We start from the raw sequence: 21,632 nt of genomic DNA, 5'->3' as shown, positions 1-21,632 counted from the left end.
GGAGGTGGTCCATTCCTTACCACTGCCCCCTGTGCAAGCGTAGCTTTGCTGGTGCGAGGCACAAGGCACTGCAGACATCCTCTCTTCTCTGGGAGTCACTGGGCACCTCTTTAAGGGTCCATCGGACTGTAAGGTCAAGTGAGGGCATCAGTCTTCCCATTGCAGTGGCAACTAACTGTCAGATCCAATCCCAAGGAGGGATGCCCTTAAAAGTGAGAGCAAGAAGTGTGGTTTTGGAGGTTGTGTTTTGATTTGAGTGCACACAGGCCTCCTTCCCATAGCTGACCTTAGAGGGTTGGGGAGGGAGCTGTGGACACCCTGGTAAAACCTGTTTCGACTCTAATTCTGTCTTCTGAGGACATTGGTAGACTGTTTGCTTAGAGATCTTGATGATATTAACAAGCCATCACTTTTATATTTGGTTTTATACAGAGTCATGATTCTCATTTTCTGGGATTACTGTGCTCACCTCATAAAGGAAGAAACCAGGCCTCTCACTCCAACACATTGCTCATTTGACATTTTCAGAGCAGTTCATTTAAATGACATAAATGCATCGACAGTTCTGGAATGTGCTTTTCTCAATTGCATTTCCTAGTGAGACACATTAGGCCTCAACATCAAGTTTATTTACTTACTTTTTCTGGGAAAGAGCTCTATCTTCATTACAAAATTAAAAACAATCATTTGAACATACTCGTGGGACACGGCTCTGAGATAAAAATCAAATATAACCTAGAGCTTACAGGCTTAAACGTTTTGGAATTTCTAGATTCTATATTTATTTATTTATTTATTTATTTATTTTTTTTTTTTTTTTGCCAGTCCTGGGCCTTGGACTCAGGGCCTGAGCACTGTCCCTGGCTTCTTCCCGCTCAAGGCTAGCACTCTGCCACTTGAGCCACAGCGCCGCTTCTGGCCGTTTTCTGTATATGTGGTGCTGGGGAATCGAACCTAGGGCCTCGTGTATCCGAGGCAGGCACTCTTGCCGCTAGGCTATATCCCCAGCCCCTATATTTATTTTTTTATCATTGTTTTGCTTTAAATTTTAATGTTTATTTCCCCAAGACAGCCTAGCCTGCAATCAACTTTGATACATTTCACAAGCGAGTTTTCTGCTGTTTCTAGTTTCAAACTTTAACCATGTTTCTGATGACAAGGAATGCTACAAAAATACTCTACTTCAACAAAGAGTTATGATTACAAAATAAGTTTTACCCACTCTACAGTATTTCAGAATTACCAGTTGATATTTTTTTCTTGCCAGTCTTGGGGCTTGAACTCAGGGCCTGAGCACTGTCCCTGGCTTCTTTTTGCTCAAGGCTAGCACTCTACCACTTGAGTCACAGTGCCACTTCTGGCCTTTTCTATAAATGTGGTGCTGAGGAACTGAACTCAGGGCTTCATGTATATGAGGCAAGCACTCTTGCCACTAGGCCATATTCCCAGCCCACCAGTTGATTTTTAAGCACAAAATAGATAAAGATGCTAATAGTGACATGTTTCTTATAGTAAACTGTTGTTCAAGCAACACTTGTGCTCAAGGGGAAGGCAGAGGATTTCCTACAATGAGCCACCTAATAAAGAGTTCTTTTTGTACAAGTTAATTTATGTCACATTTAATTTAGTGTGCAGAACTTCAAAGCTGAGGTGTTACAGAATTTTTAGATTTTAAACAGCAGTAGTGAGCCAGACACTGGAGGCTCATGCCTGTAAGTCAGCCTGGGCAGAAAAGTCTGTGAGACTCTTCAATTGACCACCATACAAAGCTGGAAATGGAAGAGCACAAGGGCTAGAGCATTAGCTTTGAGTGGAAGAAAATCTCAAGGATTGCACCCAGGCTCTGCGTTCAAGCCCCAGTACTGGCGCAAAATAAAAGAGCAGAATTGTGAGATAAAAGTGATGGGAAGGTACAGACAGTGGTACAGTGGTGATGGTGGTGATCCCAGGCCCCCCCACCCCCCCAATATGTTCCTCAGCTTGTATGGCAGTGACTGAGAAAACTGTGAATGTTTTGTAATCAGTGCCCTCTCCCTTCCCATTCAGGTGGCATTGGAGTGTGGGAGGGGTTCAAGTGAATTGTAGATTGTGGAAAACTCCAGATTAAGATACATTGAACTGCAAACAGAACCCCATGTTAACACAAAAGTAGTAAGTGCAAAGGGTGACATATGAACCAGTAAAGAGACAGTAGGGCTGCAGGTCTCTGGAAAGTGGTGGTTCAGGCCACAGGGTCTAAAGGACAAAGCTAAAAGTAGAGTCCTGCACCTCAGAGGATTTCAGAAAGGGTGTCCTCGCGGGTGACAGGTATGGTGGCAGGGCGTTTGTACTGTGGGGTCGGCCCAAGAGTAACTGTTAGGCTGTTATCTCTCTGTTCTTACACACACACACACACACACACACACACACACACACACACAATTTGAAATCAGTACCAGCTTTGTTCTTGGGAGAGAACCAGGCAGCACCTCCATTTTTCCTTTCATTTTGTCCCATAGACCCATTTTGGTTTTTCCCCACTTGGATTAATGCAAACAATTATGACACATCTACGAAAGAATTCAGATTAAACAGTATTTCCTCAGAGGGATTCTTGTCTGGTGTTTGCTCTGGATATCCATCTCTCCCCCCCAACTGTAACTGAATTTGCCATGAGGGACCACCCAAAAATTGATTATCAATCTGTTTTCCAAGTGGACTCTGTAGCTTGGCACTTCGTGAAGACAACAGGGCAGCGTTTTTGAGCTCTGTGGAGAGAGAAGGGCACACAGCTGACCTGGTATGTGCAGAAGGACAGAGACGGAAGAACAATTCACCAGAGATTTAAATATGGTTTGTTCTCCTCAGCCAGGAAGCGTTAGGGACCATCTCCATATGTTGGAGGATGACTCACTTTTGGGGTGCTGAAGGACAGGAAGTGCCACCACTTCAAAAGGCGAATGAGTCACAGCTTGTGCTCCTTGCTTGTATTTTCGAAGAGCTAAAGGCAGAGGCTGCAGGACCTTGTGTGGGTAAAGCATCCAGAAAGGCAAGGTTGCCGTGGGCTCCCAATATGCCCATATGTCTGCTTCTCTGTTGATTCTCCAGTTGGCCATCAGCTGGGTTGTGAGCAAGCATCTGCTCATCTGCATGTGTTTGGCTGTGGGAACAGAGGGCCCTCAGGTCTGAGTATGGTGCTTTCATTGCCCTGAGAGAGATCACACTTTCCTGTGCCATCTCCCATGCCCCTAGGTGAGTTCTGGGTTCATCTTGAGTTTCCCAGTAGTGCTCAATATCTTTAAGGAGCTGTTTGTCACCTCTGATCTATCAAATCCTTCCTAGTTTCCTTTCACCTTTAAACATTTCTTCGCATCTTAACTATAAACCCAGGTCCCCTATTGATCCTCACAGCTGTGTTCTCAGTTTTTCTTTTCTTTACATTCTCAGGTCAATGGACTGGAGACTGTTTGAATGGCTCTTACCAAGAGATCGATGAAGGCCTCTACACAGCCTTTCTAGTCAACAACTGTAGAGAAATGATCTTATTGGCAATATAGAGGATAGTAACTGGGCCCAACTAAGGTGGGGAACTGAGGAAAGGAAACAAGGGGATAAACATGTACACATAAAAGACTCCAGGGCAGAATGAATCAGAGTTCAATAGAACTAGAACCTGGATGGTGCCGTGCCTGCAGCCCAGTTGTCTCTTTACTGACTCATATGTCACCCAGTACACTTCCTTCTGTGTTTACGTGGGGTCCTGCGATTTGCAGTTCAACGTATCCTAATGCTGCTGCTATCTTCTCTCTTGAAAACTTGCAGATGGAAGTGCTCAGTATCTTTAAGGAACAGCTTGTCATCTCTGTTCTATCAAATCCTTCCTAGTTTCCTTTCACCTTTAAACATTTCTTCGCATCTTAACTATTAACCCAGGTCCCCTATTGATCCTCACACCTGTGTTCTCGGTTTTTCTTCTCCTTACATTCTCAGATTTCACTCACACTAAGCCAGTAAGGAACGCTAATGATATTTCTCAGCCTGCATTTTTTTTCTCCCTTTGGTTCAATCAATATTCTGAAGTGAAAACAAAATCACAAAAAGTCATCTTTTCAAAAGAAAGTAATGACAGGCATTATGAAGAGTCCACTCAGTACCCTGAGGAAGGTGTGTTTCATATTGCCATCCACTACTGCTGTGTTTGTAAGTGGTGAAAGAGTGGAAGAGAGAAGTCAATGAGCATTGGTAATGTTTGTCAGCGGGACCCAGAGAGGTCAGCCCCCAGGCCCATTGACTCCACTGGCCTTAAGAATACAAGATGGAAGAGGCCATTAATGCCCTATATGTAGGTTACCAAGCTGTGCCAGACTCTGAGCATGGCCTGCTGAGAAGCAAGTTAGAAACACATGCTATTGTATGTGTACAATGAAGTCCTGAGTGCTAGGAAAGCTTGAGATAGGACCCCCTACCCTGGGAGGGTAGCTGGCTGGCTGGCTTATAGGGAAGCTGTAACAGGCTTGAGAGATGAAGTTGATATGAGTTACTGAACCAGTAGGTTTTTACTAGGTTCCTAGATGAGAATGATTTTACTTGGCATCATACAGAGGGAAGGTTAGTGACAGAGATTTGTTTGTTCGTTGTCTCCTTTTCTTCCCTTTCCCTTTCCCTTCTTTCTTTTATGCCACTACTGGAGCTTGAATTCAGGGCCTTACATTCTCGCTCAGCTTTTCACTCATGGCTGGCACTGTACCATTTGAGCTATATCATCACTTCTAGCTTTTTGCTGGTTACTTGGAAATAAGTCTCAGGGACTTTCCTGCCCAGGCTGGTCTTGTGACATGATCCTCAGATCTCATCCTCCTGAGTAACTAGGATTACAGGCAGGAGCCACTGGCATCCAGTTTCTTCCTGCATTTAAAAAAAAACAACAAAACACATTCTAAGGAGTCTCAGAAGTTTCTGGGAAAGAAGGATCTGAGTTTTGGAAGTAAATCTAAAATAGGAGCTAAGAGAGTAATAAATGCACAGAACACCCAGCAGAATCACAGACTGTCAGGAACAGTTTGGACTAAATCTGAGGATGCTTTGGTATATTCTATTATGTTAATATAATAATGAGAAAAAGAGTGCATGTGACTTCAGAGTTCTCACTGTCTCTTGCTGTTTTAAGACTTCTATCAAAATGCATTCTACAAATAATAAATGCATGAGATTAGAAGCAGGGGCAGTAAATGTGACTGTAAATATCTGAACACCTTTTCACCATGACTGCATTGTGAATTATCTTGAAGAGGTCTCAGTAGATTACTTTTAACTTAAGGTATCTAATGGTCCTTGTCTGCAATAATTTAATTGCTACTGTTTCATTACATTTTTTTTTTATTATCTTAGTGATTTAGAAATTTGTTAGTTCCAGGCTCACAGAAATTCAATTGCAACTTAATGAATGTCAACTTTAGCAAGATTTTGAGGTGTTTTTTTTTTTCCCTGCATGATTTTGTTTTCTTCAGTTGTGGAGCTTGAACTCAGGGTATGGGCACTATCCCTGAGCTTCTTTTTCTCAAGGCTTTACCACTTTGAGTCATAGCATCACTTCTGTTTGTCTGGTGGTTAATTAAAGGCAAGAGTCTTATGGACTTTCCTGCCAGGGCTGGCTTCAAACCTTGATCCTGAGATCTCAGCCTCCTGAGAAGCTATGATTACAGATGTGAGCTACTGGCACCTGGCTTGCATGATGTTTTTGGTAACAGAAGAGGAAACATGGCATAGATCTGTGGTTTCCAACCTTTTCCAAGCAAAAGACTTCTTTCTGATATAAACTGATCTCATATAACAATTTTATTCTTTGATTTTTAGTAGATACACATGTGGATTAGTGAGTTCTGTAAAAATAGTTACATTACCCTAGTCCCAGCCATTTAAATGAGGAAGAGAAAATAGCTTGTCAAGAAAAATGGTTCATAGGAGGGTGGTAAAGGGAGAGAGGAGTAAAGAGAGTGTTAGCATTTCCCTAGCCTCAGGTCCTCAGATCCTCCCACTGGCCCCCAGATCCACCCATACCTAATGAGCCACTCCTACTCACTAACTAACTACTTCTCCTTTACCCCCAGAGAGAGAAGCTGCCACCTGGATAAGGTGCAGACACCATATAGCTCCCTCTCCCGTGGGAACTATGGCCCCACTGATAAAGCTCTTTATGAACCTTCTTCTCCTGCCTGTGATGGCCAGGACCTATGCTTTCATTGGTGCTGAATCTGGGATAGGCTCCCCGGTGGATTTGCTCCCCCATTTCTGGGGGGTCCAAGCTGACCCTGGGACCTAATCTGCTGTCCTAAGCCCACCCAGAGGACCACTGAGGTAACTTCTCCTGAGCGAGCGCTCTACTTCCATCCACCACGACAATCTACAAATTTGCCCTCACACCCAGGGTAAGCGATCATCTAACCGAGGGCTCTGGATCCGATTTTCTGATTTACCATAGGGCCACAGGGCCGTGGCTTTAGGGCCACACTACAGAAAAATCTTGGCACCAAGTTCTGAGCCCCACTCCAGGTGACCGTAGCATAGGGCCACAGGGCCATGGCTTCAGGGCCACACTCTGTGCCCCGTCCTGGACACAGCAACTGGGGTGATGACCTCATTGCTGATTATCTCCTACATTTCAGCTGACCAGAGTAATACCAGGGATGCTTGGTATTTAACTCTTCAGCTCCGCTAATCACTTACCATGGGAGGGGCACAGTCATCCACCACAACAGATTTGAAACTCCAACCAGGGTGAGTGACCATTAGCCGGGAGCTTGGATTTGCCATAAGGCCACTGGGCCACCGTAAATCTTGGCTCCAAGTTCCGAGCCCCACTCCCAGGGAAGGCCACTGGGCTAGGTCAAGGGAATCAGCAATTATGGGTGTTTGGAGTCAACTGATCTCTAGTTCAGCTCCGCTGGTCACTCATCAAGTGGGGAACAGTCTAAAATGCTTCAGGAAAGCTGCTTAAGTTTGAGCCCAATCTTACAAATTTGGAATATTTTACAGGACATACATAACTTCTATGAGTGCTTGGGCAGATGGAGTTCTCTCTCTCTCTCTCTCTCTCTCTCTCTCTCTCTCTCTCTTTCTCTTTCTGCTTCTCTAAATTCTGCCTGCCTGCCTGTGATAGGATGGGCTGTTACTAGCTTCCAAAGGTACCAATATTTGTTTAATATCTGCTTTGAAAGACACAAAGAAAGGTTTTCTGTTCTTGTTATTGGTGTTTGTTAAGCTTGGAGATTGTGTTAAATTCTGTTTGTTGTTAGCCAAATCCTAAATTTTCTCTAGCATTGACCACGTGGTGGACAATAGAATTGCTTTTAGCAAGCACCATCTTGGTTTCATCAAGGTTCCAAAAACTCCTGGAGGTGAAGTCCCACCCATCCCCCAGGTAATGGGCTTGCCAAATTCCTCCAGGCTGGGCTGGGATGTGGAGACTCAGGATCCTGGTAACCCTGCCCCCCACCCTGAGCTCTGTAACTGTGGCCTTGCAATCCAAATGTGCCTTGCAATTCAAATGCTGGAAGGTGAAGGTGTTTTGCTGTGAGCCTGCTAAGGCTCTGACCTGCTTCGCCGCCATTACGCTGTGCCACGTGTCTGTGTTCTGTTCATGTCCTATCTCCCATCTTCTGGGCCTTCTCTGGTCATAGCATCCCACTTCAGCTCCCCATTGGAGCTGAACTGTTTTCTCAAAATGTGGCTTCTCCATTTCCTTGCTGGATAATCTGTGAAAATTTTTGTTTGCTGGAAAGGTTTTGTTTTCTAACTGACCACGTGGTTCTAAAATATGGGCAAAATAATATCATTTTGCCACTGGAATTCCAGAAAACGTACATGGCCAATTTAAAAAAAAATTCTAAGCGCGCCCAAAGCTTGTACACAACAGTCTGTCTGTCTGTCTGTCTGTCGGTAAAACATGTAAAAACTGGCATCATGGTTTCAAAATTACTTGCTTTTTTTTACTACTATTTTAACTTACTTTTAAGTCTTGTGTTAAACTGATCTTCGCAGCCTGTGGGTAGAGTCACAGTGAACAGCCTGGAGGCAATCCTGACTCTTATCAGCAGACTCCAAGCCAAAAGAAAAAACCCAGGTTTTAAACCCAAACTGGTCATGTTTGGGTACAAGCAAATGTGTGTAAAAACTCCAAGAGGTTCTAATATGCAGCACGTGGTATAAGTATAATGATGTAAAACCAGTGTGTTATTCTTTATGTCCATCTATGCTAAAAGTCAAGTGTACATCTGATCCTGACAATACTTTGGTATAGACTAAGATGCTTCTCCATTTTTCTCTCCTGTGCTCTCATAAACTCTTTAAGATCAAGGGACCAGAGTCATTTTGGAACAAGGTGCAAATGTGGCTGCTAACCTAGATTTTCCTAACCCAGGATTAATATTTTGCTTTATAGGATGCAGGTCAACATGTGTACTATCTACGTGGACTGTGGCGGTCTGTGGCAACAGGAAGCTGCCTCCACAGTCTGCTCCCAAACTGCCTAGTTTCACTACTAGTGATTCCTTCTCTCTCTTGCATGGAAAACTGCTCAGGGAATCTAGGAGTCACTGGTGGTGTTCCTGTGAAGATTTTGACAGGCCCAGAGTGCTCCTGCCCTGGCTCTGTGCCCCCCCCCCCCCCCCCCCCCAAGATTACAGTTAGGCTTATAGCAAGCCTATCATGACAGAGTTGCAACTGAGACCTACTCCAAGGTTAAAAGCATCAGAGCTGTGTTTGGTGGCCATAAGGTTGCATTGGGGTAGCATTGGTGTCTTCCCCCTCCATGCCTCAGAAAGATGGTTAAATGCCCAAGCCTTCTAAAATCTTTTTAAAATTGTCACCCTGCTTGAACCAGTAGGGTACCAGCCTACAAAAGTACAAAAGTCAGAGTACTCAGAGTAAGCAACCAGGGAACTGTCTTGGCTGCTGCAGAGAGCAGACTTGGTTGGCCTTTGGTCTATGTGGAGTACTGGGAGATTTCAAATGTCTTTAACCAGTCTGTGTAGAATTTTGCAGGCAACCCAGCAGGAGGTGTGACAATATATCCAGGGGACTCTGAGAGATGCCACTACAGCCTTGCCCAAATCCAACCCATCTCTCCTGCTTGCCTCCATCACACATGACTAACAGGCCTGCTGATTCGGGATGGAAGACAAAGCCACTTTGGATCCGCTGAAGCTGATACTTTTACATTGTCCTGACCCTTTGCCCTCTTGATTGTTATTCATTTGTGTTCTCTTCCACCTGCCAGTAAGGTTAAATGATATGCTTTGATTTGATGGCACATGGATTTCATTCAGTCTGCTGTTCTCTTAAGTGTTACAGCAGAACTCTGGCAAGTATTTGTTGGTCAATTCTCAACAAGTTACAGGTAAGCTCTACTCCTATTGTTATCCTGTTGCTTTAATTGGAAATAAAAAGGGCTTTTATGGCTAAGACTCCTTGGGTTGCAGTTTGAAGCCAGCCCAGGCAAGAAAAAATATCCCTCTAAAACTCCATCTCCCAACTAACCAGCAAAGAGCCAGACTGGAAGCTTGGCTCAAAAGAACCAGCCAAATGCTGAAAGTGGCACCGTGGCTCAAGTGGTAGAGCACTAGCCTCAAGCAGAAATGCTCATGGATAGTGCCCAGGCCTTGAGTTCAAATCCCATGAATGCCAACTGTGACAAGCTATCCAAGCAATGAGCACCTAGACCTTCAGGACGAGGTCTATCCTGACAACGAGGAACTATGGAGAGGAGTAAGAGGAGATAAGTCTCATCTTAAATGGAGTCAATTTAAACTTGCCCTTTCAAAATTAATCAGAGCTGGGAGATCAAGAGGAATAGTTGTTTACCCACCTAATGTCCATATCTGTCCATTTTCCATCTGGACAGAAACTTGCATTCTTGCCTTTGTTACTTGCTATTTGAGTGTGTGCATATATAAATATACTATGTATTATATATATATATATATATATATATATATATTACTCCCAATCAGTCTACTATCCCTAAACACTTCCTTCCTGCCCCCAGTCCAGTTATTCCTCCTTCCTCCTTGTAATGGGCCAAAATTGGGTTTATGTTCCAAAAGGAACTTTTCTAGCTTATGCCCAGGGGGTGTTCTCCCATGTTGTTCATGTTAACTGGTCCTGTGAACTTGTCAGCCTTTTGCCTGACCTTTTCAAAAGTCTCTTTTAACAGCATAACATCCCTCACCCAGGATGCCCCCTGGGAACTTGCAGTTCAAGGCCATCCTCTTACTACACTGCTCTGCCCAGAGCAGATCTGGACCCTGAAGATCCCAGCCTCAGTGATTCCTTGATGTGCCCAAGCTGCAGAAGGTAGCCAGAGGAGACCATGACACCCACTGGCCCTGATAACCATTCTCATGGTTATCATGCTGAGGACTTTTACCAACCAAACTGTCAAAACAAACCAAACTGTCAAAACAAATACTTCTTGGATGGTACCAGGCCAAATGACAAATCAGGGACCCCTGACTACTTTGCCCCTTTACAGCAGGAAGTAGCCCCAGAAGAAACAACCTCCACCCATACTCCCAGCCTGGTACCCCTCCTCTGTTATTAATAAACAACAAATGGGAGAATGTTAACATTTCCCTAGCCTCAGGTCCTCAGCTCCTCCCACTAGCCCCCAGACCCACCCATACCTCATGAGCCACTTCTACTCACTACCTACCTACTTCCCTTTTACCCCCAGAGAGAAGCTGCCACCTGGATAAGGTGCAGACACCATGTAGCTCCCTCTCTTGTAGGAACTATGGCCCCACTAATAAACCTCCTTATGAACCTTCTTCTCTTGCCTGTGATTATCTCCGTATGGTCCTCTGGGATGGCCAGGACCTATGCTTTCAGAAAGTATAGTACAAATACTTTATGTACATGTTGGAAAATGGATCAATGAAGCTCCTTGGAGGTTTGTTTGGGAAGGAGGGGAGGGGCACAAAGGGGAGGGATAAAGGAGGTGAGTCTGATCAGGGTACGTTGTATGTGGGTATGGAAACATCAAAATGAAGCCCTTTGTACAAATAATTGATGCTAATATACTGGAGACAGAAAGAGAGAGAGACAGACAAAAGGAGGATGAGGAGAGGGAGGGAAGAAGAGAGGAAGAGAGAGAGTAAGATGGAGGAGAGGGAGAAGAGAGAGGTGTTTTCTGTGGGGATGGGATGTGTGTACCTAGGGTTCCTCTTATTCTTCCTGAATGTGTCTTCCTAGGTATCTCTTCAGGAACATTTATAGTATTCTTGGTATGTGAGTCGACCTCACTGAGGCCACTCATGTCAGATCCACTCAGGAAATTCCATCCTTGCAGTGTGGTTCTGTGCTTTGACATAAGCATCCCGTGTCCCCACAAAATGAAGCCAAATGAATGACATGGCTATAGATCTGTTGGCTTTACGTTGATAGCTGTAGAGATTCCCTTGCAGTCTGGTCAGCCACTTGCCCAGATTGCCTTCAAGAACAACAGTTCAACTTCAGTGGAGTTCCAGTGATTTCCCTCCAAAGGGAGAGAGACAACTAGTATCACATTTTGAGAAGCCTTATTGCTTTCGGGGATGGGTGGAGAACAGGCTGTGTAGCTTTCTGGCCTATTTGACTTTGGATAGAATGGTTCCAGTTAGTGTGAGGTGAGAAAAGAGAGAGATGTTTTTTCTACTCAGTCATTCAGTGATGCCTGCAAAACATTCACGATACAAGTTGGAAAAAAAGTTTCTTGCTTTTATTGCAAGGCTGATCTCTCCTTTTGGCAGAAACCAAATCTCTATTCTATCAAGCAAGGGAAATACTTATGTAATCTGAAAGACAGTCACTTTGAAGGTTTTAAAAAATATGCTAGTTAAGAACTGGTTTTGTGATGCAAATTGGCTGCCAGAGCATAAGCTGCTTAAAGGGAGCACAAGAGGAAGAGGGCCCCAGAGAGCCCTGTGTCCCCCAGGAAATCTTTATCTATCTTGGTTTGAGAAGGTTGTCTTCTCCCCTACCTGTGAAGTGAGAGAAGTTGATGGAAACTATCTCATGCTGTCTGTCATTGGTGGTGAGCTACAACACAGTGCTTCACATTGCATAGTGGCTCAGGTGATACTTTAAAATACCTAATGGTAGCAGATAATGCATTGTGCTGGCATTGGGGCTTGAACTCAGGACCTGGACACTATTGCTGAACTTTTGTGTTCAAGACTAGCCTTCTACTACTTGAGCCACAGCTCCAAGGTAAGAGTCTCATGGATTTTCCTGCCCAGGAACCACAATCCTCAGATCTCAGTCTCCTGAGTATCTAGGATTGCAGGCATAAGCCACTGGTGCTCAACATGTAAGTTAGGACTTACAAGAATTGTTATATATCTTATGTGGGCACGTGTGTATGTGTGTGTGCGCACACACATGTGTGCATGTGTGTATGAGATGCTGTGCAACTAAAGGCCACAGGAATGTTCCTGTAGATGAACAAATTGAGCTCATTTATCCTCCCAGTGAGGGAGGACACTCACCCACCAAAGGAATCATGGGAAAGAGCCTTCCAGGGTTGAGCTCAAGCTGAGTGGAGGGAGGAAAGGGGTGAGAGGAAGCAGGGATCCACTCCACATTAGATGATGGTAGAAAACAGGGCCATTTATAATTGGGAATTTAGGGAGTCTTGTCTTGAGAGGGAAGACCAGAGTGAGGATAAAGCTGTAATTGGTGGAGAACTGGCAGTCGTCATCTTGGCCAAGAGGTGGATGTCTGGTGTTTCCTGGGTGGCAGAGGGACTTTGTTTGTGTCTGTGCTCAGACAAAACTGTGAAGTGGCCTTGCTTGGTCTTATGTTTTCCTAGTTAGAGTGGCCCTGTCTGAGGTGAATTTTGAGATGCTTCCTGTCTGGTGGCGGAAGCACAAGGTCAACCCATAATGGCCAGGCCAGCAGGTGGACCATGGCTGATCTTTGTCCTTTTTCAATTCTTACAACTAGAATTCTTAGTAATATTCTGGTAATTTAAATAAAATACACCTCCTCCTCCCCTTGAAGAATTGAATGGAATTCTGGACCACACTTCCAGGAAAATGTCAGTTTTTCTTTTAGTCCACAGACTTTTCTTTTTAAAAAAAATTACTAGGCAAAAAAAAATTACTAGGAGTTGTTGGGTACGTTGGTCTCCAGAAATGAATAAACATGACAATGTGTATATGTTGGCTATAGGTTGCTATACAGAACTGATGTAATTAAAAGATGAAATGCATATTGCTATCTTTTAATTTAAACCTATAATTTAATAAGTATGAATATGATTTTAAGAGGAAGTTTTATTTATTTAGTCAGTCGTGGGGCTTGAACTATGGCCTGGGCACTGTCCCTGAGCTCTTTCGCTCAAGGCTAATGCCCTACCACTTTGAGCCAAAGTCTCACTTCTGGTTTTCTGGTGGTTAATTGGAGATAATAGTCTCATGGACTTCCCTGCAGGGGCTGGGTTTGAACTGTGATCCTTAGGTCTTAGCCTCCTGAGTAGCTAGGATTACAGGGGTGAGCCACTGGTGCCTGGCTCTGGAAGCTTTATTTTTGTTTTTGTGTTGTTGCCTTAATGACAAAGTAGAATATTTCTATAAAATAAATCTCCAGTTTGATATTGGACATAAAGAAAAAAATAAGTTTTGTGCAATATAAATTATCTTTACAAACTTGTGAGTACCAACTAGGTTGTGATGTAAATGTAATTATTTTGGTCATAATAAAGATGAGTCAATTTAAAAATTGCTCATTAGTGCTTCTGGAGACATAAAATTATAAACCTTGATATGAAAATACACCAAAGTAAATCAAAAGAAAGTGAAACAAAATTTTAAGCAACAAGTTATGTCTTTGTGGAAGAAAATATATTTTATTGCATCTTAATGGATAAAAATTCAAAGGAATGCCAGGTGCTGGTGGTTGAATGCCTATAATTCTAGCTACTCAGGAGTCTGAGATCTGAGGGTAGATATTTAAAGCTAGCCTAGACAGGAAAGTCCAAAAGACCCTTATCTCCAATTAACTAGCAAGAAGCCAGAAGTAGAGGTGTGCTTCAAAGGATAGAGTACTGGCTTTGAGCAAAACAAGAGAAAGGAGAATGCCCTGGCCTTGAGTTCAAGCCCCAGTACTGGCATAAAAGCAAAACAAACCCTCAAAGGAAAATATTGAAGTAGAAATTAGAAAGTCTGGTCCAAGTTGTTTAATATGCAAGAAGGCTTAAAAAAATTAAAACTCAGAAGCTGGGCCCTGGTAACTGATACCTATAATCCTAACTATTCAGGAGGCTGATATCGAAGGATTACAGATAGAAGCCAGTCTTGGCAGGGAAGTCTGTGAGGCTCTTCTTTCCAAATATTTCAGTGCAAATAATTACAGTAACTTAAAAAGTCTTTCAAAGTAAAACTTTAAAATAAAATTATCTGTTAAAAAATCAATATAGTATAAAAAAATCTAGGAGTAAGATTCTCCACTTTATCTTTACTCCTTGACATGCTGAATCCTTATTCTTTGCCAAGTCTTTCTTTGTTTTAACACCTTAAGCATTTTGTTTAATTATTTAAACTTTCTCGTAAATTTTCTGTTACTGATTACTTGCTGGCCTCTGCTTTCTGCTGGTTTTACCTGTAACATTTAAACATCGGTACTGTGAGGTCAGGCAGGAAGAAAGGCAGCAAGAAGATAACAGGTTTCCAAGTTTAATCTTTTCCTATCAGTGAAGCTTTGCAAGAAAAAGGGTTACATATTGGGATAGGGAGTTATTCATCTGAAAATGGATGTTTGATTCACATATTAAGATGATGCTTTAAGATTTCTGTATCTCACTTTAAGTGACAACTAAAACACCTTCCTAAGGAAGTGTTAAGGCATTAAAATCATTTTTATTAAGCAAATTTGAATGCTCTAATACTGTACTAACGACTAATTGAGAGTTTGCATTGTGAGTAATGCAGTTAGAAGACATGAACAAAATGGCACCGTGGACATGTTAGATTTACAAATTGGATGGATGTTACATCTGCTACTTAATTTGAACTTCCTTCTTGGTGTACTTAAGAAGAAACATCTGCACTGCACTGTCATTCTTCCCTCCTCTCAAGGACAGTGTTATATTTTAGCTTATGATCATAAATGTAGCTCCTCTTTAGTCATTTCTATATCTTGTATTGATTTGCGCTTGTTTTTGTACAGATACTGTTGTTTGTAGGTTTTATTGTCGTCCATAGGTTTTTTCCTCCTAAGATATTACCTCTTAAGATATTAAGATGGACCAGGTGAGGACAATTGCTGCTACCAATGAGGTTGAGATGAGGGCCTAAATGGAACAAGTGAAGAAGGTGCCTGGGGGTGGGAGGTTGCTTCCTTTTTGATCTGGGACATTTATCTTTTCTGTTGGTGGACATTGGCACTCCTCAATACCAGGCCTTTGGACTTGCTCTGAAATATTTATGTATGTATCAGTTTTGCTGGTTTTCCAGCTTGTAGATAGCATGTCATGGAACTTGTGAGAGAAACAACTTGGAACCTTGAAAATCTCAGGAGCCAATTTCCATAATAAATCAGCATTGCAGTACATCCTATTTGTTTTCTCTGGAGAACATTAAGGCACCAGTGATGACCAAGATAGCAAGAGTCTATCAGCTTCTTTCTACAGCCACTCACTTGACAGATTGTACCCTTTGCTCTCCAGCTGTCCATTTCCCTTATTGGAGAGTGAATGTGGGATGTGAAATGGGCAAAAGTATATAAGTAAATATGATTTCTGTTCCTACAAAGGATTGCTACAGTTCTAGGACATCAGAATATTTTAGTGCATTCTAAATATTAATTTTAGAAAAGAACCAAAAAAACCCTCTCAAAGAATAAACTTCCTTTTTAAAAAAAAAATCAGATCTTTTTCTTCTACTCTGTCTTTGAGCTTACATAATTTGTTGGCTGTCTTTGCCATTTTAACAGATCTTGTTAATATACTTACTTTTTGATTATCATTTGGTGAAGCTAGAAGTTGCAAGGGAAAATGATCTTAAAATTAGGAATAGTAAGTATTTCTTTTAGTTTCTTTGGGAAGACTATCAAAATAAATTTATTTAGTTTTTATTTCCTTTGCTTACTTATGCTGTCTTCCAGTTTCTTCAAGATGACTATCAAAATAAACTTACTTAAATTTTATTTTCCTAATCTATCTTTGCTATATTCTAGTTTCTTTAAGATGACTATCAAAATACTTAGATTGTATTTTCCTAGTCTATCTTTGCTATACTTTAGTTTCTTTAAGATGGGTATCAAAATAAACCTATTTAGATTTTATTTTCCAAGTTATCTTTAAAGCTGACAAAAATATTTCCATGATGAACACAGATATTTGAAATAAGTGCTTATATTGATGACTTACTCTTCAGAATGGAGATTTGTCAGAAAAGTCTTATCAAGACTGATAAGGGGGCTGGGAATATAACTTAGTGCTTGCCTAGCGTGCATGAAGCCCTGAATTGGATTCCTCAGTGCCACATAAACAGAAAAAGCCGGAAGTGGTGCTGTGGCTCAAGTGCTAGCCTTGAGCAAAAGCTCAGAGAAAGTGCCCAGGCCCTGAGTTTGTTGGAGTTCCAAGTCCGGCAAAACAACAACAATGAAACCCTAAAAGAAAACAAAACAAAACAAAAACTGATAAGGAAACATTTCAGAGCCTACCCTTTTTCCCACAAGCAGTTTCCCGGGTCTTAATGTTTAAAAATTTTTATGTATCTTTGGAAATAACCTTTTATTAAAATGTAATGGTTTCTCTGACTTTAAATATCACTTTTTGTTTAAAATGATTTCCAGTGAATGTCTCTTCCCTTACACACTTATCTCCTCTTTTCTATCTAAGCTGGGATTTACCTTCAACAGAGTCTAGCAGGATGATTGAGGTGATCATAACTAATCTTGGTACTTTTTAGGGGTTAAAGAAAAGTAAAATGCTGTAACCACTTGGGTAATGTTCAATGCCTGTGTCATTAAAGAATGAATATCTTAAATTCCCAGCCCCTATTCGGATACCTCCATGCTAGTTTTAGCCAAGCTTCCTCTGCGTCTCTATATTCCCTGCTAATGTTAGTGGTCCATGGTAAAAGGATGGATCATCACTAATTGTGCTTATATTCATTTTCCTCTCCTCCTCCTCCTCCTCCTCCTCCTCCTCCTCCTCCTCCTCCTCCTCCTCCTCCTCCTCCTCCTCCTCCTCCTCCTCCTCCTCCTCCTCCTCCTCCTCCTCTTCCTTTTCCTCTTCCTCCTCCTCCTCCTCTTCCTTTTCCTCTTCCTCCTCCTCCTCTTCTTCCTTTTCCTCTTCCTCTCTTCCCCTCCACTCCCCTTCCTTGCTCCCTCCCTCCCTTCCTTCCTCCTCCTTCTTTTTCATTTGGTGCTAGTACTGAGGCTTGAACTCAGAGCTTGAGTGATGGCTCTCACCTTTATCTGCTCAAGGCTAGAGTTCTACCATCTGAGCTACAACTCCACTTGTGGCTTTTTGATGATTAATTGGATATAAGACTTTCATAGTCTTTCCAAACGCATCCTCAGATCTCACCCTCCTGAGTAGCTAGGATTGCAGGTGTGAGCCATTGGTACCCAGTTCACATCTGTTTTCTTGAAGTATTGTATAGGTTGCATTTGTAAGCACTTAATCTATTCTCACAATAGCCAGGAAAGTGAGGCAGAGTCATCACGGCTCAGAAGCAAAACAGGATTTCAGAACATGCCCTCTGGCTCCCTGGCAATGTCCTGCATAGTCTCTACACTATTCTCCAGGACCGGCATGCAGCTGGGCCTGCTGCTGCTTTCTCCTCTACCCATGGGTGGACCCTGTGCTTTGCCTCCACTGCATTTGCCATATCTTGCTAGCTTCATTCTTTGGACCATTTACAGAGCTCTCCTTGGCCAGCTCTTGCCCCCTGGCCCATTGTTCTGATGTGTCCCTATTCTTCTCCATCCCCAGCTTGCTGGGCCCGGAACCTCCCTCCCATCCCAGTGTGGTTTGCCTGCAAGTTAACTTCCATTAAGAAAGAACCCAGAGCTGAACCATTCTGATAGCTGCATTTTGGAAAGGAGTTAAATAATTTAAAATCAACAAACATAATCCCAATTCCTTATCCACTTGAGGTATTGATTCTTTTTTATAGCACTTGAGGAACAAAAGAATAGCCCTGGTCACAGCCTTGCTTGATTTACTATGTGTTCAATTGATCAATGTTCCTGTTTTTTGTTTCCATTGAATCTTGGGTAATTTGGAATTCATCTATGTCCTGAAAATCAGAGAGGCGAGGAGGAGGGAGAGAGGAAGGGAGGTAGAAAAAGAGAGAACCCTGTTTATAAAAGTGGGGAAAAAGGGACAGTTGTCTTGTCACCCTTCCTGCTGCACTCCTAGAATTACATTGGGTTGTTTGGTGGGTTGCAGCATTGTGGGAGCCTGGTGAAATAGCACCTGTCTCTCCACCAGCCATCATGGCTCACCCTGGGTTCTGCCCCTATCTGAACTTTTCTAAACATAAGGAAGAACTCAGGTTGAGTAAACTGGGCAGGTTAGAATTCTGATCATCAAGACATAAATGATGTCTCTTCCCTCTTCAGTATATCAAAGTGTGGTAAAAATTGTAAGAAATCATCTCATCCCTTGCATTTAGATTTAATTCCATGAAGTGATAAGGACTTCAACCCCCTCAACAGGCTCTAGCATTAGATGCCAACATAACAAATGAGAGCTGGCAAAATGCTACTCCTCCATGAGCCTGGAGGCATAAAATGATAGAACCAGCTAGCCTCAGAGAGAATGAAGCCTGAGATTTGCAGCAAATCCAGAGGAAACTGGATTTGAAACTCCTTCCCTCCCTCCCTTTCTTTCCTTTTCTTTGTGCTAGAACTCATTGCACTCTTCCTTGGCCTTTTCACTTGTGGATAGGGCTCTACTACTTGAGCCATACCTCTAGCCTACCCTTTTGGGTGGTTAATTGGAAGTAGAGACGGACTTTTCTACTCAGGCTGAATTTGAACCATGATGCTCAGATCTTAGCCTCTTGAGTAGCTAGGATTATAGGTATGAGCCACAAGCTCTTTTAGCTAGAATACTCTTTCTAAGCACAAGTCTGAGGCCAGTCATATAATCTCCCGTAAGATAGAAGTAAAATTACTTTTGTGAAGTATAAAGAACTCTACAAATTTTTATATTACTGCCTATTGCCTTGCTAAAGAAAAGGGAACTGTTTGCTTTGAAATAGGATAGTTCCAAAAATCAAAGACAGTACCTCTCAACTAACCTTGTGACCCCCAAGAAAATAAAAATAAGTGAGTCTGGATTCAAGGAGTTGAGGACTCAATTGGCAAGAAGCCTGAAAGCATGGCTGCTCAGGCATTTCACCCTTGTATAGACTTTCAGGATCAACACACCTTTGCTGAATTCACTGCTGCAACTACTGTGCACCACTCAGCCCAAGTGCTCTCTTCCACTAGAGATTCTACAAGCTAACAAGTACCTTTAAGATATTGATTGATATTGATATGCCACATGGCTACTGTATATGATTTTGGTACACTGGGTATTGTATATATGCCTACCCGATGTAGGGAAGTGAAAGAAAAACGAGGGTGTAAGATATCACAAGAAACGTACTCACTGCCCTGTTATGTAACTGTACCTCTTTTGCACAACCTTGTCAACAAAATTTAATTAATAAAAAAAAAGTGAGCATAAGGTACCAGGGAGAGTGCAGATGGCCTCTTGGCCACTGGCAGTTTGGTACAAGCCCCCAAATAGGACTCCTGGCTCAAAGGACCAGCTCATACTTTATGAGGTCCTGTCCACCTGCTTCTTGGGCGAGGAGAGGAGGTCAGGGGGCAGGGAGAATCCAGGCTTCTCCAGGTAAGAGAGCAAGAAGGAGAATCTGGAAATGGGCAGTTCACTTGCAGTGCTCATGAGCTCCCCCTTACTGTCCCTCAGGGCGAGGCTCAGTTGCAGTGGTGTCTGGTTGGCTTGCTGCCCACCTCACTTAAGGGGAGGGGTGCCAGGCCCCTGTGGGAGTCTGCTCCAAGGGTACTCAGGAAGTTTTCTCTGCCAGGGCTACTAGAAGAAAAAGAGATATTGATTGACATTGTTTTCAATGGCCAATAGGGACTTCTCATTAAGAGTTTGATCTTCTTTCCCAGTGAAGTTATACATATGTGTGTATTCATGTACTTGCAATAGAAATTTATGAGTATTTTCTAAAGAAGTTTTGATTTTACAGAAAAGTGGAGTGAGAAGTATAAAAAGTTCTCAAATATCCCTGTCCCACACATGGGCAGCCTCCCTACAGCTAGCACTCCCCCACACCAGACTCATAGTCTACACTGATGTACTGCCATCTCTAAAGTTCATAGTCTTACAGGAAGCTTTTGTTTTGGTTCTCTACAGTGTATGAGATTCTTCTTTCTTTTCTTTTCATATCCTCCCTCCTCCCTCCCCCTCCCCCTCCCTCCTCCCCTCTCTCCCTCCCTCCCTCCCTCCCTCCCTCCCTCCCTCCCCCTCCCTCCCTCCCTCCCTTTTTAGTGAGAAGGTAAGTTTCTAACTTACTTATGTGGTCAATTTTCAGGAAACATGATTGCTGGATTATATGGTAAATTTTCTTCTTCAGTGGCTGTACTGTTTTGTGTTAGCACAGCGATAATCCTGTTTCTCTGCCTTCTTGCCAGCACTTTGTACTCTCAGTGTTTTTCTTTTTAATTGATTTTATTTTGGTCATTCTAATATGTGTATAATGTTATATAATGGTATATTATTGTTGTTTTATTTGTATGGCCCCAATGACATATGATGTTGAGAATCTTTTCCCATGGCTACTTGCTTAAAAAGCTTTTAACTTTTTGTTGTTGTTGTTGTTGGTCATGGAGCTTGAAGTCAGTCTGGACACTGTCCCTGAGGTGTTTTGCTCAAGGCTACCACTCTACCACTTTGAGCCACAGGGCCCCTTCTGGTTTTCTGGTGGTTAATTGGAGATAAGAGTCTCACAGACTTTCCTGCCCTGGGTTGGCTTTGAACCGAAATTCTCAGATCACAGCCTTTTGAGTAGCTAGGATTACAGGCATGAACTACCAGCATTTTGCTACTTTACATTTTGTTGGGCTGGAATCATAAATGTTAGAAATATCTCAGGGCTCTTTTGAGCTCTAAAACTTGGCAATACATTTGAGAATGCAAGGAACAGCAGAAGGACCAGGAAATAAATGGGAAGCAGTTAGACAGTCAGATACTAAGGGTGGTATAAAGAGTCAAGCTCCTGAAAATGGAATATTAGTTAGTTGGCAATGCTTTTCCCTTCTGTGAAGTCAGTTACTTACCACAGGTTGAAGAATGAACCGGCCTTTCCTGAATGCATTGTCCTTGGCTGGTGAGCAGGAGAGAAGCCATGACATAACTTTTTATGTGCACAACACAGACCACTGGAAGAGGCCTGGGGATGTAGGAATTTGAAAGCGGGTGCTCATTTTCTTTATCTTTTTTTGAAGGTTCATAAGGAGGTTTATTAGTGGGGCTATAGTTCCCCTCATTTTCCTTTATTATGATTGTGATTGCGAATTGTTATCTTTAAGTAGTTGTTTTGTACAACTACAATTGAACACATTTAGACAATTTGTATGTTTTC

Source organism: Perognathus longimembris, chromosome 3 (genome assembly GCF_023159225.1).
Source record: "Perognathus longimembris pacificus isolate PPM17 chromosome 3, ASM2315922v1, whole genome shotgun sequence".
Lineage (NCBI taxonomy): Eukaryota > Metazoa > Chordata > Mammalia > Rodentia > Heteromyidae > Perognathus > Perognathus longimembris.
Note: the sequence above shows the minus strand (reverse complement) of the source record.